We start from the raw sequence: 17,538 nt of genomic DNA, 5'->3' as shown, positions 1-17,538 counted from the left end.
CCAGGTTTAAGTTCGATAACCACTGGGTCTTCTTGTTTAATTAAGCTCATTAGATCACCCTTTTAGCCCAGACATTCTGAGGGACAAGCTACAATTCCTGAAGAATGTCCTGTTCACAAAGCCTATTGACTACCAACAGGGGGATCAGACTCTCCAGAGTATTACGATCATCTGATTTCACTGGCACAATCACAATAGGTCCTATCTCTGCATACCGAATCCTAACTTTCAATTTTATCGGTGCATCTTTCCCTAGCAAATTGAAAGGAACAGACTCACTGATAATAAATGAAAGAGACATATCAATTGGATGTATAGTTACAGGAGTTTGTCCAGTTTCCTTCACTTTAATTGGTTTTTAGAGTTGAGGCCTCTGATCTCTTGAGAACGCTGCGGGGAGCTCCAGTATCCACCGAAAACTCAACTGTGTAATAAGGTATTTCAGATGGACAAAGGTGTAACCCTCCCCTGCTCTAGTGACAACCCTCCCCATCCATTATTCTCCTTTCGTTTCTTTTTTAGATCCCAAGAATATCACTTGATGTGGCCCATTTTGTTACAATCGAAGCACTGCACATTGCTAAAATCTCGTTTTCTTCTTTCCCTTAAACTCTCTCTTCTGTGCTAGTGTTGACTCATCAATTAGCATTACTTTCTGAACCTTCTCCTGTATTTCCTGCATATTGGATTGAACTGGCTATGCTCCTCAGTGCTGGGACTGATTTGTCATGGCGGTCTGCATGAGCAGAAATGTATTTGAATATTTCCATTCAATCCAGACAATACTGTAACTTTTAACAGCTTTCCCATTCCTTCATCCCCTAAATGTCCCACTTGATTTTTCTACAACCTGCCTAAACCTCTCAAAATAATCTTCCACTAGTTCTTCAGCTTTCTGCTGTATATTGGTCACTCTTACCCAGGATTGTGGAGGAAAAACTTTCCCAATATCATCCTGAATTTGAGTGACATATTATAAAGCCTTCTGAAGGGTATTGTCCAGTTCTCCGGGGGCAGGATAAGCCTATTACATATTGTAGCTGTGTCTATTTTCCCAGCAGTTGCTTTTATTATTTGCAAAAGATCCCTCCAAATGGGATTGTAACTATCTGCAATATTATAAAGTTATTTATAAAGTTTAGAGATTAATAAGAGGAATCCTCTCATCTCTCCCAGAGTCCATGGGACATGTTAAATAGCTCTCCTCACTGGCTAACTATTTGTACCATGTATAAATTGTTCCCTGAAACCTGACATTAATTGTTCATCGGCCATCCTATCTACTTTCTCTTCAGTTATTTTAGGAGAAATTAAAAGTTCTCCCTGCACGCCACACAAACCTCTTACTCCAGCAGGAACAGATATGTTGGCCCATGAAGCCGGAGTAGAGTGTGGAGATATGTATACAGTGGCAGTTGCTCTGAGCTGAAGTTCAACATATTTTGGAGGTAAACTATGCAAAGATGCCAAGCCTCCAGTGGATAAAGAGCAAGAAACAACAGGTTCATGAGTCAGTGGTAGTTTCCTTCTTGCCCTTGTCAGAAAATAGGAAACATTTCTCACCAAGATGCAGTCACAGTCACTGCTCCCATCGGCTTTCTCCACTATTGCGGATGGGTGTCTTGAAGCAACACAAAGGACCTCACTAGAGATGAGTGAGCGTACTTGTTAAGGCAAAATACTCTAGCAAGTATTGCCATTTTTGAGTACATGCCCGCTCGTGCCAAAAGATGCAGGGGGTGGCGGGGGAGAGTGGGGAGGAACGGGGGGGGGGGGGATCTCTCTCTCTCCCCCCCGCTCCCCCATGCTCTCTCCCACAACACCCCGTCGGCCCCCAAATCTTTTCTCATGAGCGGGCATGTACTCGAAAATGGCAATACTCGCTCAAGTATTTTGCCTTAACGAGTACGCTCGCTCATGTCTAGACCTCACACATACAGATAAAATGATATTAGTAACATCTAACAAATAACCAATTCAGGTTCTTAAGAAAGCCATACTTATGGCAAGGAATGAAGGCAAAATGGAAACAGGGAGAGTGTTACAAGAACAGGTTTCTCATCTTTTCATGGCGGCAGTTCAGTCTTCAGTCATCTGATCTTGGTTCTCTTCATGCCGTTTTCTCATTCCCCGGTTTCGGCACCATTAAATTGTCGTGGATAAATACAAATTCTACTGCAAAAATTCTGCAGCATTTACATTCTGTGTGTCGTGAATAAATAACGGTGTTATTAGTAGTTGTTTCAAATTAATATTTAATTTGCTTAAGCAATATACAGGATACAAATGACAGAGACTTAAGTCATTTAATCATGCAACGCAAAGAGAAAATTGGCCAAACATGCTTCAAACAAAAGGATGAATGTACTTTTAAACCTTTTGGATCTTACCTTATGTACTCCCATAATAACATAGTATAATTAGAACTTAACCAATAATTGTAACTTTATATAAATTTCCATTCCCTAATAAAAGTTCAGTTTTGCATAGGGATCCTTCTAGGATCTATTGACCACATGTTTGGCCTATTTAACCTATACTTTGGCTATACTGAAGACAAAAGATTTCAGTTTCTTTGACCCTCAGATGTTTATATTACATATCTTCAGGTAATTAATAGCAGTAAATATGAGACTGAGCAATGGGCAATGACCCCCACCTTGGGAATTTAATTATATCGCTCTGAGGGTGCATTCAGACAAGCATGTTTATTTGCTTACAAACGTGCGCACATAACCACGCTTCTATTAGAACCATTGGTTTCCTATGCTGTGTTCACCTGTCCATGCTTTACAAGCGTACCAACAGGCACACCTGTAATGAGTAGGACATACGTGCACCGCATAGGTCCGTGGTGCATGTCAGTATTCCCCGTGGGAAGGCCCCTCGGCCCCTCATTAGTGGACACTGTGACAGCACTGGGGAGTAAAGAATCCTCTGCCACAGCTGTCACAGCCATGACAGCTGTGGCAGGGGATCGCGAAGCTCTCAGATTGATTTCAATGGAGCCGGCGCTGCCAGCGGCCCTATTGAAAACAATGGTCTGCCAGCAAGCCCTGCAGTGATTTTCAGGAAAGGGATTTAAATATAAGCCCTTCCCTGAAAATCATTCCTATCTGGTTTAAAAAAAATAAAAAATACTCACCTCTCCGCTGCCAGGGCTCAGGCGCATCTAGCCGCTTGGGTCCCATCACTGTAATGACGTTCTTTTAGCAGGCGGGGATTTAAAATCCCCACCTGCTGAAAGGGCTTAGCCAATCACAGGCAGTGCTCAGCCATTCATTGAGTGACAGCCGAGCACTGCCTGTGATTGGTCACAGCGCTTAACCAATCACAGGCATCAGCCGCTGCCCTATTGAAAGCAATGCTCTAAAGGAAATTGTTACTTTTGTTTTTGTATGCAGACCCAGCTCTTGCAAAAGAAAACACATTCGAAAACTGCTTTCTGTGAATAAGTACATGTAGCAAAACTTTCTGAATACTCTAGATAACACCAGTCAGAGCTTGAGATGTTTTCCTGCTGCTTATCTCAACATATCCACTCTCCTAAGCTATGCCAGCTGTCTTTAAAGAAGAGAATGCTTAATGTACTAAGTTTAACATAGGAGGTATATCATTTAGCTTATCATTGCATATGCTTTATCATCCATAAATGTCAAAAATGGCTTTATATGCTCTAGAAGTGCCTTTAAAGACCACTTTGACCATCTGCAGGGATCATAATAAGCATAAGCAAGTGTCATTTCCGCTTCAAAATCCCCACTGGTAAATATATATCCCCAAACCGTGTTTGTAAAATAAATTGTATGGGAATAATTTCTAGTAACATTTGATTCTCACCGGGAGAAAGGTCACAGAAGCTTGTATTTACTTTGAAATTGAAGCCCCGGCTGGGAGCAGGATCAGCGGTGTGAGCATCATCGGGAGGGCTCACCTCATCAGCAGGCCAACTCCAGGTGAGGGATCCTGCTGGAGTGGCATTTATAATGTGTATGTATTGTGCGTTCACATAGAAGCCTCAATCTGCCTATATATTATTTTCCATATACTGTTTATCTGAAAGGTAAATTGCCATGTGAATGTGATTGCAACTAGAGAGAAAAATGGAAATTGTATTTCGAAAGTACTTTAAAATGCATACTTTAGAGAAATGGGATTTTCATGCAGCTGCTACTTTATGCTATTGACGCTTGTTTGCAGCAGGCCAGGAAATTGCTGCCATTATATCATCATTACTTAACAAAAGTAAACTTTAAATTATGCCCTAAATATATGTGAAATGTTGTGACTTATTACATCTATCAGTGCACACTACTTATACAGTGCCCAGATCGTGTACTTTACTGTTATAGTTCTTAAGAAGTGTGACAAATTCACCTTTTAAGTGATCAGCCATCTCTAGTAGAGTGAAACTTCATTAACAATGTTGTATTTGGAGTTCGAGTCACATGGATCCCGTATAGGGTGCCTATGGAAACCAATGATTCTATATCGTAACCATGAGAAAAAAGTTGTGGCATCCAGCGTCACATCATATTATGGAGGTATTCTCAGCTAATCAAAACTTCTAGAGGAGAATACTTTGGCAAAGTCAAAATGCCTTATCATATAGGGATGATTATTGGTCTGAGATATGGACTTGTAGGCACTCTATGCGCTGCTCAACAGCTTGGCATGCTGCCTCAAGTGTAGCATTGCACTTGTTTCGGATTAACAGAATGTGGATCCACTGGACCAACCAAGCAGGCTAAGACCTGTCCTGGAGTGGTAGGCAGCTGACTCCTCAGGTAGAGGGACTGTAGCCAAGAATTCAGAACAAACTCAGATACAGGAATACAGACAGAGCTCAGACTGCATAAACAGAACTCAGAAAGAAAAGCAGCACTGAAAAGGCATAGACAGAATTATGGAACAGACTCAGGAACACAGACTCAGGAATACAGACAGAACACAGACTCAGGAACTCAGTCAGAACTCACAACAGAGAGACAGACTAAATACTAGCGGCAGAGGCAAGACAGGCAGCCAAACACCCCAAACACTCATCAGCACACCCAACAAATAAACAGATGTGATTGCTATAATAAGTACAAGAAATTAGTTTGTGGATTGGCTAAGTCACTTAAGCCGCAAACCCACTTCAAGGATCCTCGTTGTCTCACGGTCCTTACTCTAATGAGACAACTAAACCCAGGATACCTGCCTGCAAGCGGGGTGATTGCCCCAATAGGGGCGGCCCCACAATGAAACCTAAGGACCTGACTCGCCCTAGATAGTAATTGATCCAAGCAGCACAGGACACAGTTCACAATAACATAGAACAACAATACAGGCACAGAATCAGAACTGACAACAATGCCAGCACAGACAGATCAGAAGGCCCTAAAAAACCCAGCACAGAGACACCCGGACAAATATACAGATACAGAAACAGAACTGGCGATCATGCCAGCACAGACAGATCAGAAGGCCTTAAAGAAGCAACAGCACAAGACAGCTCACACTGCAAGAGGAAAACCAGCAGACACTGACAAAGGAGCTGGTATATATAAGCAACAGACCTGTGAGAGAGGCTCACTGAAGCACCACACCCAGCCAGCACAATCAACCACACCTGTGAAGCGAAGCTGCTGAGAAAACATGTAGAACCACAGATCCCAGCAGGAAACAGCACTAGCATATCACAGTAGTAGACATGCCTCTAGTGGGCCTCTCTAAGTTCTGCCATAGTAATGGCCACCTACAATAACAGGTATTGATAGTTCTGCAATTGGCAACAGTGTTAAACTTAGAAGACTCTTCATCGTTTACCTATCTGCTAGATAGGTGCTACATTGATGGTGGTTTGTCTACTGAAACACCCTACTGATTGCTAGAATGGAGCCAGTCCCCCATTCACTCTAGCTGCAAGATGGACGCTAGGAGGAGTTGGAATAAAGTAGTGGTTGAGCAATCGCACTGTCACGCTTTTCAAAGTCTTTGGCACTGACAGACGCAGCTAAGTGCTTGCCAGTTTCCTTCATTGACAGTGCCGTAGACTTTAAGTAGAGCAACAGGACGCATGCTTCACTGACCCTCCATTCAAAGTTCGTCTAGCTACACTCTTCTAGTTGTGAGGAATGAAATACCAATGTCTCACTTTCTGGTAACTGATGGTGGTCTCAGTAGTCAGACCCCCACCAATATATCATTTATAACCTATCCAGTGGAGAGATCATAAAAGATTCTGTACAAAATACCCTTTTAAGTTGATAAGAATTAGAACTCTGCTGCAAATATCCAGAATTTTCCCAGCATTCTCCATCTGCCAATAAAACCATTATCCCAAGGTCGATTAGGAACCTTGAGCTCCAGGTTGGCAACAGATACTTCAATAATATAAAAATTTTCTAAGATTTATCAACATGAAAATTAAAACACTCATTCCATGAGTTAAAAAAGAATATACGAAAAGTTGACATCCATGGAAAACCCCAAATTTGTAAAACATGTGTAACATTTTTGGATCGTGTGTTTTTGGAGCCCATGTACAGTACAAATTGAAAAGTCACAGATGAGGTTTTTAGTCTTTAGTGGGCATGCTCCAAAAACTAGTATTTCATCACATTTACATTAAATCCCGCAAGGGTTCCATAAATTTGGAATCCATCTTGCAAATTTTGCACTGTGACAAAAACACAGTTTTAAGGGGTTCTGTCATCAGGTTCATGCAGACCGAACCAAGAGCAGAATTAACCCAAGATGGCTATGCACAATACCCCTGTGGATGTTTTATTCTTCTGAAACACTGCAGTATTTCAGAATAAGCACATTTTTGAAGTTTGATTCGGAGCAGAGCCTCGAGTCACGGAGGCAGCATGTGGTTCAAGCAGCACGAACCTGATGACAGAATCCCTTTAAACATATGCCTTATTATATAGATATGATTGCAAGTCCAAGGCCAAACCATTATGAATTTCTCAATGTATATTTCTTGCATTTAAATTGAACACTATACAGTATTAATAATACACTTTTGTCAAAAAAATGTATTGTATAGCAATCTATATAAAACACTATGGTGGTTCCCAGGAAGAGCCCATAAAGACAGCAAGCATTAAAGCTATGGAACATTCCCACACAGTTATTATCAGTGTATATCTTCTCAGTATTCCCTCCGGCACACCTCTATGAGCTGCAGACCATATTTTAAACATGAGAAGTAATGGTCCATTGGGTTGGTATAGTACAATAATGTAGCGCTGAATGCTGTTAAGTCATTTTTACAACTGTGTCTTCAAGGTAGCAGTGAGTCATGTTTTTACTAAGCTGCTTTTAGCTGGTTGATTAATATATCAATCATTCAGACATCTATAAGCTGCGAAAACAAAGGTTTATAAGTCATAGAAACGCAGTGGGAAACCATTCTATGGAATGGAACATAACAAAACCATTCACATCAAGTAGTGTTTAAAAATGAATGAGGAAATCCACAGCCGGAGGCTGCAACGGGCAGCATTAGCCATCACCAACTAACAGCCTCTCTAGTTGGCACTACCCAGGGGGCACACATTGGCTTGTACTGTTCACTGGTTCATTCTGTGGATAGTACTGCTAATAGAGGTTTCATTTAGGTGTATGCTGTCTGGCTGGGAAGATTTTCTGGCTGTCACTGTACTGTATATGCAGACACCATGTGACTGACATTGTTAAGGTCCTTTTACACAGGCCAATAGAGTCGAATGCTCCTTTGAACACTCATTTGCTTGATTGGACAATGTAAAAGGAGAAAGGTTTGGCTGGTGAGTGATTGAACGTTTATAGAACTGCTCTTTAGTTGGCTGTACATTTGGCCGTTTAAACTGGGAGATGTGCAGCTGATCAATTGCAGCTATATGGGGATGAACGATCAGGTTAACGATTGGCTATCCCCATAGAACGGATGATTTGCCCATGTACATGGAGGAAATGAGCTCTGACCAACATGCTCTGCCCTGTTTAAAGGCACCATAAGTCAAGCAGGATTTATTGAGTCACTCTCTGATAGATACTATCGTCGGTACTCTCTGTTTATGAGATACTCATTGGCTTCTACTGTTTATCGGGAAACTCTGATTCTATCTATCAATGAAAGCACTCTGGTATTGTTTGTGGGGTACTTCTGGTTTGACTGGTGGGTCTTATGGTGTCACTCTAATTTTTTAGTCCCTACAGGGGACAATAACTTGCAATGCTTTGATCACTCCTGCAGTATAATGTATTGCCATAGCATTACATTATACTGCGTTCTGACAAGCAATCTATGAAGGCATGCCTATGGCATGGCTTGAAATGCCAGCCCGGGGGCCTCTCAGAGGGACCCCAGCTGTTATGGCAACTGCACGGCAACCCGTGATCTCATCGCGGGCGGGCAGTGCAGGACTCCTGAACATTGCTTGGTGCATTTAAGTTCTGCTGTCAGAATTGATGGTGGCATTTGAAGGGTCAACAGCTCCGATAAGCGGCTTGGCTTATCAGAGCTGTTGTGGGCAGGTGTTGGCAGTAAGAAATTGTGTGGAGTGGGATCCACCCGCGATCCCCCTCCATACAGACCTTGAAGCTGATGGATGTATCAATACGTCCTGTAGCGTTAAGAGGTTAAAGGGATTCTGTCCGCTTTGCTATACATTTGTAGTAAAGTTTAACTTGGTACAGGTTCTACCGTGGGGGGAGGGTGCAGCTGTGCTGGGGGAGAAGATGGCTAGAAGGTTGTAGGAGTGTTTAAACTAGGGACTGGGGGGAAGGGCAACTACAGTGAAAGAGGAGAAGACAGGGTAGACAGTGACCTGGGACTAAATGGAAATGGGGTGGAGCCAAGAATGAATTTAAGTTACTTTCTAAATTCTCTTTTTCCATATTTAATCTTTGCATTTGAAAATTATGTGAAAAAAAGCAGTTTTTCTTATTAATTCTTTAATTGCAGCACAATTACTACTGACTGCCCTAAAAGTACATTCTGTGCAAAATGAAACAAGTATTAAGGCCTCATGTCCACTAGGGACCCTCCTTTCCTGCGGACATGAGGCCTGAAAAAAGATTTAACTCACCTGTCCGGATGCTGCGGGTTCCGGTCTGTCACGGCCGGATCTTCTTTCCCTCTGCCTGGCGGATGCGCATATGCCGTACACCCTTTTTTTTTAAATTCCTGCTCCCCCGCGTTCCCGCGCCAGAGAGCAGAGATTCAGCTGCGGGTGTACCACGGGACCGGACGGCTTCCATAGGCGGGAGCCGTCCACGCGGGAGACCCGCAGAAAATTGAGCATGCTGCGTTTTTTTCTCCCGCACGTGAGAAAACGCAAATCCATTAAACAGCCATCCGCGGGTGCAAATTTCAATTAAATGGACCGTGGATGGCCAATGATTCCCTATGGGCAAAATTGAATGCGGATTCCGCAGCGGAATCCACAATTCAATTTTGCTAGTGGACATGAGGCCTAAGGGCTCATGTCCACGGGCAAAATAAGAATTAAAATCCGCAGCAGATTTTAACTCTTCTCCTGCCCGCGGATCCGCACCCCATAGGGATGCACTGACCACCCGTGGGGTAGATAAATACCCGCGGATGGTCAATAAAAGGGATTTTAAAAAAAATGGAGCATGAAAAAATCTGGACCATGCTCCATTTTCATGCGGGTCTCCCGCGGGGACGGCTCCCGCGGGCTTCTATTGAAACCTATGGAAGCCGTCCGGATCCGCGGGAGACCAAAATAGGAATTTAAAAGAATTTACCCATCCGGAGCGGACCGGGAAGGTCTTCTCTTCCTCACGGCCGCATCTTTCTTGCTTCGGCTCGGCGGATGTGCCCGCCGCAGCCGTGACGAGTTCATCCGCGGGCCGAAAAAGAAGATCCGGCCGTGAGGAAGAGAAGACTTTCCCGAACCGCTCTGGATGGGTAAATTCTTTTAAATTCCTATTTTCAGCGCTCATGTCCGCGGGGCAGGAGGGACCCGCTGCAGATTCTACATGGAGAATCTGGAGCGGGCCTGATTTTCCCCGTGGACATGAGGCCTAAGGCTTCAGGGCTTAGTCACACGGGCGCATCGGCACCCGTGTTACTGCAGGTAGGAGACGGCCGCACGTCAAGAGGGACGTCTCTCTGCAGCGCCGGGAGAAAGAACATGTGACCGGCTTCATTGCCAGTTATGTGTTCTTTCTTCAGCGCTGCGGGGAGTCGTCCGTCTTGAAGTACGGCTGTCTTCTTCCTGCAGTAAGGGCTCAGTCACACGGGCGCATCGGCGTCTGTGTACGGGTGCTGATGCGCCCGTGTGACTAAGCCCTAAAATAGATGACTGTGTTTTCAGAACATTTTGTGGGTGTGAAAATCGCGCCCATAAAATGTGATGAAGCAAAGCCTTTGATTTCAGTGGTTTCGTTTTCATGGACGTGTTTCTTGCGCGATATTCCTACACATAAGAAATAATAGGACTTGCCCTATCTTTCTCGCAAATAGGTTCGACCCTATCTTCTGCTTTTTTTTCCCACGTGCAATAGCATGAACTTTAAACGGTTTTAGAAAAAAGACTTTTGACTGGTTCATGCCGAATACGCTTTGTAGCTGTTAGCATATTTGCACACATGTTCGTCTGTCGAAGCCTTTAGGGCGCATTCATATGAACAATTTTCCTGCGCAAGTTCTATCCCATTACACTTGCGAGTTTCATTCGAGTGGAATTTTTTTACGTCTTCTATTGGAACATTTTATTCTCACACGCATGAAAATCCCATGTAGCATGATGACTTTTTCTTGCTAAACGAATTGCATTCGGGTAGAAAATTGCTGGTTTGCAAGTGCGATATCCATCTTAGTTTGGACCAACATTGCACTCGCCCATGTGAATGCACACTTAGGGCTCCTTCACACTGGTGATTGCGATATCACCGCGGCAAAAATCGCATTTTTCTTCACTCGATTTTTGAGCATAATCGGTACTTTTTCCTCTGAATAATCTTGCATCGCTGCCGCCCGTGGTTTTTGAATGCAATAGACAATAAGAGTTTCTAATTTTAAAAAAAGGAATCGCACAAACATCTCAAATTCGTGCGTTTCGATGTGATAAATCGGAGGTTCCATAGGGAAACACAAACACAAAAAGATAGGGCACTCAGCGATCTTCAAATCTCGCAACATCGACGGACAAAAAACATCGCAAATGTGAATGAAACCACTGAAAAGCATTGGTTTCATAATTCTGCATTATCACTCTCACATCGCTCAAAAATTGGGCAATTTCTCGCACGTATGAAGCCAGCCTTAGGGTACTTTTTCCCACTTTTTGATGCAGCTTTTTCAGCCAAAGGCAGAATAAAATCCAGCAGGCAAAAGAAGTCCTTTCTTTATATTTCCTAGTCCTTTCCAGTTCTTGGAAAGCTTTGCTAGTAACAGAAACATTTTTAAGTTCCCCTTAATGGCGCCCACCCACTGGCGATTTTTTTTCCCTGCGAAATTCGCAGCATTTTTTTCTCTGCAGGGGTCTATGGGACTTGTAATGTTAAAATCGCGATCGCGCAAAATCGCAATTTACCGCGATTCGCGGTAAATTGCGATTTTGCGCGATCGCGATTTTAACATTACAAGTCCCATAGACCCTTGCAGAAAAAAATGCTGCGAATTTCGCAGGGAAAAAAAAACGCCAGTGGGTGGGCGCCCTAAAACAGAGAAGATGCAGTGCGACATACTGGACATTGAAAAGAAATGGCCGGCCATATAACACATGAGTAGGCAGGGTCCCTCGGGGTGGAAGCCGCTATTAGCAGGATGTCCATATCCCCTAATGAGTCCTGGTGGTCAGACAACCCCATTCAATGCTAATGAGTAGTTGTATCTCCTGGTAATACGGTTCATATAAAGTATTTAGTATTTTTATTTTTGCCTAATATACCCGCCTTGAAGAATGTTTTCTGCTGGAACAACACTATTTTAATGATACTCTCAGTCATTAACATTCATATTCAATTCATATGGTGTTCATTAACTATCCAGTAGCAGGCTTAGGAAAGACTATTACAAGGCTAAATTAGAGAGAAATAGATCTAATTAAATGTGAAATTGCTATTTTCGTGTTCAGATGAGGCTATGTTATACCTAATTCGAGCTGAGAATTTATCAACAGAACATATTTCTATAATTCCCAACTTCCCCTCCTCAAAAGGCTTAAATTCTCGAGTCCCATTTTCTAACATGATTTTTCTTTTCTAATGTTTAGCACTTAATACCTATCTTTGATTGCTGCACGGTGTCTTAGCCAAGTCTACTTGCATAATTCTTGCGCTATCTCATGTGAAGCAGGTAGAAGGAATCCTTTGATGACTATGATGGACACCAATGATATAAACATTTGTGGGCCCATCCACTGGACACAAGATATCTATATACACCCCTTACCCCAGATACCAGTGTCTTATTCCCACTAGTAACCAAGAACCTACATACCCTTTTTACCCTTTGGATAGAAGGTAAAGGTCCTTTCAGATAACCCAAGTTCTTGGCCCAATCTAACGAGCTCAGATTGAAATGTCCATAGCTGCTTGCTTCATTTTCCTTCACATGAGTCAAGAATCGACCTAAGGGGTGTACAAACATAATTACAATCATTCTTCCTCATAGGCTGGCTGTATATCTATCCGATCACATGGGACAATGCACAGCTGATCAGCAAATATTTTTATGCTCGTTGAAACGTTGATCATTTGAGCAACAAACATTCTCTCGCTCATCGGCTGATTGTTGCTCCTTTTACACAATCCGATCCGAATTTTGAACAAAGTGTTTGAAGGAATATTCAGGTCTAATAACCAATTCATGCAAAAGGACCATTACTTACAGTTCCTACCCTTTTGAACTCTAGTGGTATCATGCAACCAGTGTTTACCTATACCGCTTCCCTTAATCCATGTCTTCTCTACTCCCTACATTGAACTTGGACATATGCCTTTTCTTCAACCATACTACCTACCTCCACCACCCCAATGTGCACCAGACAACCCACTGCGTTTTGCATTGGACAGCATGTAGTTCACCTACACTATTATCCTACTGTCTACTGAAGATCAGGCAATCTCTCTAATCTCATCCCCATGGGAAACCAGCTACTTTACCTTTCCAATAATTATGCAATTGCCAACGTGGCTCCCCCTATCTTATTGGATGCCAAATTAACCTACAGTATCTACTAATCTCCTCCCCAAGATCCCGGGTGTGGGGGCAGAGCCTGACGCTATACTCTATGGTCCTGGTAGGCTGAAGGATAAGCCTGATAGAATGCATTCCCCCACTCTGGTATACAGATGTATTCTTCTGTCCTAAGATGGGTTTCTACAGGCTGCACAGATGGCAGGATAATAGCCATTTTATGGCATTATGGACAACCCCTTTTAAGCACCTTTATTTTCCAGAATATCACTTAAATGGTGTTTTTCCACTATAGAAAGTGATGGCTTATCACTATGTATAGTAGTGCAGTACACAGAAGGACCTGTAGAGGGCTGTAGACAGGCCTTTGAAGAGATAGGGTTAACACCTGATGAGTGTGGCAGGAATTGGTTGTATAAAAGCCAGTTCCTGCCAGAAGCAAGGTGAGCTGGAAGAGCTGAAAGCTTGGGGTCCAGTGTGGACCAGTGGAAGCGGTGGAGATACCGCTTCAGGAACTGGGAGCCTGATCTGTGCGGACCAGCTTCGGGTCAGTCATACGTCTGACGGAGGAAGACGCCCTCTAGACACCCCGGGCGGGGTAGTGACGGTGACCCAGTGGCTGGTGAACCCCGGATTACACATGGACTGTGTTTGTATGCTATTTGCTGTGAAATAAAGGCTGGCAGGAGCCAGAACTAAAGCAAATCCACGTCTCTGGAGCATTTCTACATGTGTGGTGCACCATTTTCATGTATGAGAGGTCAGCGATCCGCAGGCGAGTGACCCCAACTTGCCACATGTGATATACCATCACTTACTGATTGGTGGGAACCACCCTGACCCTGAAGTTACTTTACAGAGTTCCTTGAAGAGCGTACCTTCTACCCACCTACTGCATAGAGGACTTTCAAATAAGGGGAAAGGATTAGTGGATGGTATTCCCTCTATAGACCCTGTACAAAAGACAACAAATGTACTATACAGCACAGGGTGTTTGAGTAAATAGGTCTATCCACCAAGTACAAATATTCTGCAACAACTACTAACTTAGACAAATTTTCTAAAGCATTGCCCCTATACAAGGACGTATTCTTTTACATTTTAGTTTTGCTTAACTTTAGAGAAAGTCATATTAAAACTATAAACTATTGAAAGTTTTAACATTTTTTTGAGGAAATATGCAAATAAGCAACTTTTATTCTGGAAATGTGCCTTTTGGGAAATTATAGAAATTTTGAAGCCTCTGCGTCATTGCTGGCTATTCAGAGCAAAAAATGGCTTTGTGCCTAGACTTCATTACCAATACAAGAGCACAGATTTTTGCCATGAGGGACCTCTCAGTCTATGGTAGGAATTGTCCAACCCTTGGAGCAATGACAGCAATAGCTGGAATATATGGTATTTAATATAAGTTAACATTACAGTGTCCACTGCATAAAAGTTGGTTAATAGCGGAGACATTTTTGTGTTTACCTAGTTAAACAGGACCCGTTGGCTTCCCTGATATGTCTGCTTTAGTAAATACTTGTAGTCTCCACAAAATTATTCTGGAGCGTCTTTCTTTAGAATTCTGCCTTGAACCTCCATTATTACTCCTGGTAATTTATGAATAAATTGGCAACTGGGTGTTACTGGGGTGTGTCACTATACAGTCTGACATTATCCAAGCAGTCCTAACTGTGTTGTGACACACCCCTTTGGGAATGGTAACATCCAGTTGCAAATTTGTTCATACTTTTCCAGGAAGTGCACAATACAGAGTTCTAACCTATTTAGGACCAGGAACTGTAAATATACGGCACCAGGTCCCGGGCTTTCAGCCCAGCCGTATGTAAAATTACAGCGGGGATTTAAGCCTCCTGTCTCTGTAATCAGTCAGAAGCAGGACGGGTTGTCAGCTGTTTGTAACAGCTGATAACCCGGAGGAGAAGGCAGGAGGGCTTTAAAAAAAAACAAACCACATGGGTAAAATCCATAATAAGTGTCTGGTCCTTAAGGTACAAAACAGCCTGGTCCTTAAGGGGTTAAGAAAAGATGCTCCGGAATTATCATTTATCGATGAATACTGAAATAAAAAAGTCAGATGAGCTGACAGCTGCTACTCTTTAAGGGCTCGGTCAGATGAACGATTGTTTAGCGCATGAATAGCCATGCTAAAAAAAATATCCATATCGCTTGTAGAAAAATCGCGTGAATGGGTGTATTTGCACTCGCATGTCCTATCTTTTGCAGGTGCGATTTTTTAATTTTTATTTTTTTAGTGCTTCTAAAAACGTACATGTGAACGCTTTTATTGGAAACCATTGTTCTTATAGAGCCGCTTTTTAAGCGCGCCTAATAGAGATGAGCGAGTATACTCGCTAAGGACAATTACTCGAGCGAGCATTGTCCTTAGCGAGTGCCTGCCCGCTCAAGACAAAAGGTTCAGGTGCCAGCGCGGGGGAGCGGTGAGTTGCGGCAGTCAGCAGGAGGGAGCGGGGGGGAGAGAGGGAGAGAGAGCTCTCCCTTCCGTTCCTCCCCGCCTCCCCCGCAGCTCCCGCTCCCCGCCCCCCTGACGACACCTGAATCTTTTCTTCCGAGCGGGCAGGTACTCGCTAAGGGCAATGCTCGCTCAAGTAATTGTCCTTAGCGAGTATACTCGCTCATCACTAGTGCCTGTTCATGTGCTAAAAAAAAAATCACTCATCTGACCATTAGATTTAAGTTGCATTCACAAATTTAGCAGATTTGGTGTAGGTTTTCCACTGCATAAAATCTGCACCAAAATTTGCATCAAAATCTGCATTACTTGGTGTGAGTTTAGGTGAGGATTTACACCAAAATCCACAGCAGATTTTGGTGCAGATCTACTGCAATATCTGCCACATGTGAATGCATCCTTAAAGTACCTTCTACTACGGTATTATTGATATTTTTCAGTAGGTTGTATTTAAAGTGCACTGTCTTAAAGGGATTGTCTCAGGATACTTTTACATGTATGGGAATATTCCCATGGGCGATGCATTTTTACACTGGCTGAAGTACGGCCGAAAATTGCATCAATGAAGAATAGCCACAATCGAGTCCCGCGTAGGCGTCTATGGGAGCTTCCAGCATTTTTAGTCAAAAGATAGGTCAAGACTAGAGATGAGCGAACCTACTCGGCCACGCCCCTTTTTCGCCCGAGCGCCGCGATTTTCGAGTACTTCCGTACTCGGGCGAAAAGATTCGGGGGGCGCCGTAGATGAGTGGGGGGTTGCAGCGGGGAGTGGGGGGGGGAGGGAGAGAGAGAGGGCTCCCCCCTGTTCCCCGCTGCTACCCCCGCTCCACCACACCTCCCCCCGCCCCCCGAATCTTTTCACCCGAGTACTGAAGTACTCGAAAATCGCAATGCTCGATCGAGTAAATACTCGAAATGAGTATATTCGCTCATCTCTAGTCAAGACCCATTTTCTGACACAGAGTGAAAAATCGGCGACTAAATACAGTCGCCGATCTCATGTTGTGACGGTGCGATTTTTCATGTGCACGAAAATCGCTCATGTGAATGAATGCATTGGAATCAAATGCTTCACACGGTTGTGATTTTCGTCCGACGTTTTATCGCGGCTAATAACGCTTGCGTAAATGAGGCCTTAGATTATATTCATATGGACAAGCTCAATATCTGTAGGAGAAACATGAACTGATATTACGCATTTAAAAGCTGGGATTTTTGCTGCGGTTAGGATGTGTAAAAAACGCATTGCATCACTGCACATACCACTTTCACGCGTGTTTTTCATGTGCATGAAAATTGCATATTGTTTGAGTGGGAAAAATTAAAAAAATTGCATCACACGAGCATGAAAATAACATCTGCTTGTGAGTGCCATGCATTTTTTTTATTTGCTTCCTTAGAAAATAATGGGTGATATTAACCCAAAAATAGCATATGCTGTAATTTTTCGATTTTGCAGCAACACTGCGAGAGCAGAATTACCCATGTAAATACTCCCCAAATTGGCTTTTATTCCTGTGCGAGTTTGGTACATCTCGCAACATATATAAAACCCGTCTGAGAATATCGACCATGTGAATACGGCCTTCTTATAACAATTTCTGTCCATATGCCCCATTAGGGTAAGACATTCTCTAAGCAATGTTCTTCCTGGAATGACTCCCTTCCGGCACAGGAATCTATTTACTGTTGGTGGGTTTTAGAGCGTTGGAAGTCATCACAGAACTGTTGGATTATTTTTAGTTCCTTTCACATATAACAATATATCAGGAAGCTGTTACTTATGTCATTTTGTAGTCCATGTACTATATGGAGTCCCGTGCTGTTTCCTTTAGATCAGCATGTGTACAGAGGCATGAAACCACTTCTAATGTGGGAGAGCAGGCTTCACACATCAGTGCCGGTGGCTTTG

The 17,538-nt window shown here is 43.2% G+C and overlaps 1 protein-coding gene across 1 annotated transcript in view; it reads left to right on the top strand.

The window, feature by feature from the left end:
* MTUS2 (microtubule associated scaffold protein 2) overlaps positions 1 to 17,538 on the top strand; it is a 353,509-nt gene that overhangs the window by 96,979 nt on the left and 238,992 nt on the right. The window lies entirely within an intron of this gene.

Source organism: Eleutherodactylus coqui, chromosome 1 (assembly GCF_035609145.1).
Source record: "Eleutherodactylus coqui strain aEleCoq1 chromosome 1, aEleCoq1.hap1, whole genome shotgun sequence".
NCBI lineage: Eukaryota > Metazoa > Chordata > Amphibia > Anura > Eleutherodactylidae > Eleutherodactylus > Eleutherodactylus coqui.
The sequence above is the reverse complement of the archived record's forward strand: the minus strand, read 5'-3'. Positions and strand labels throughout refer to the sequence as shown.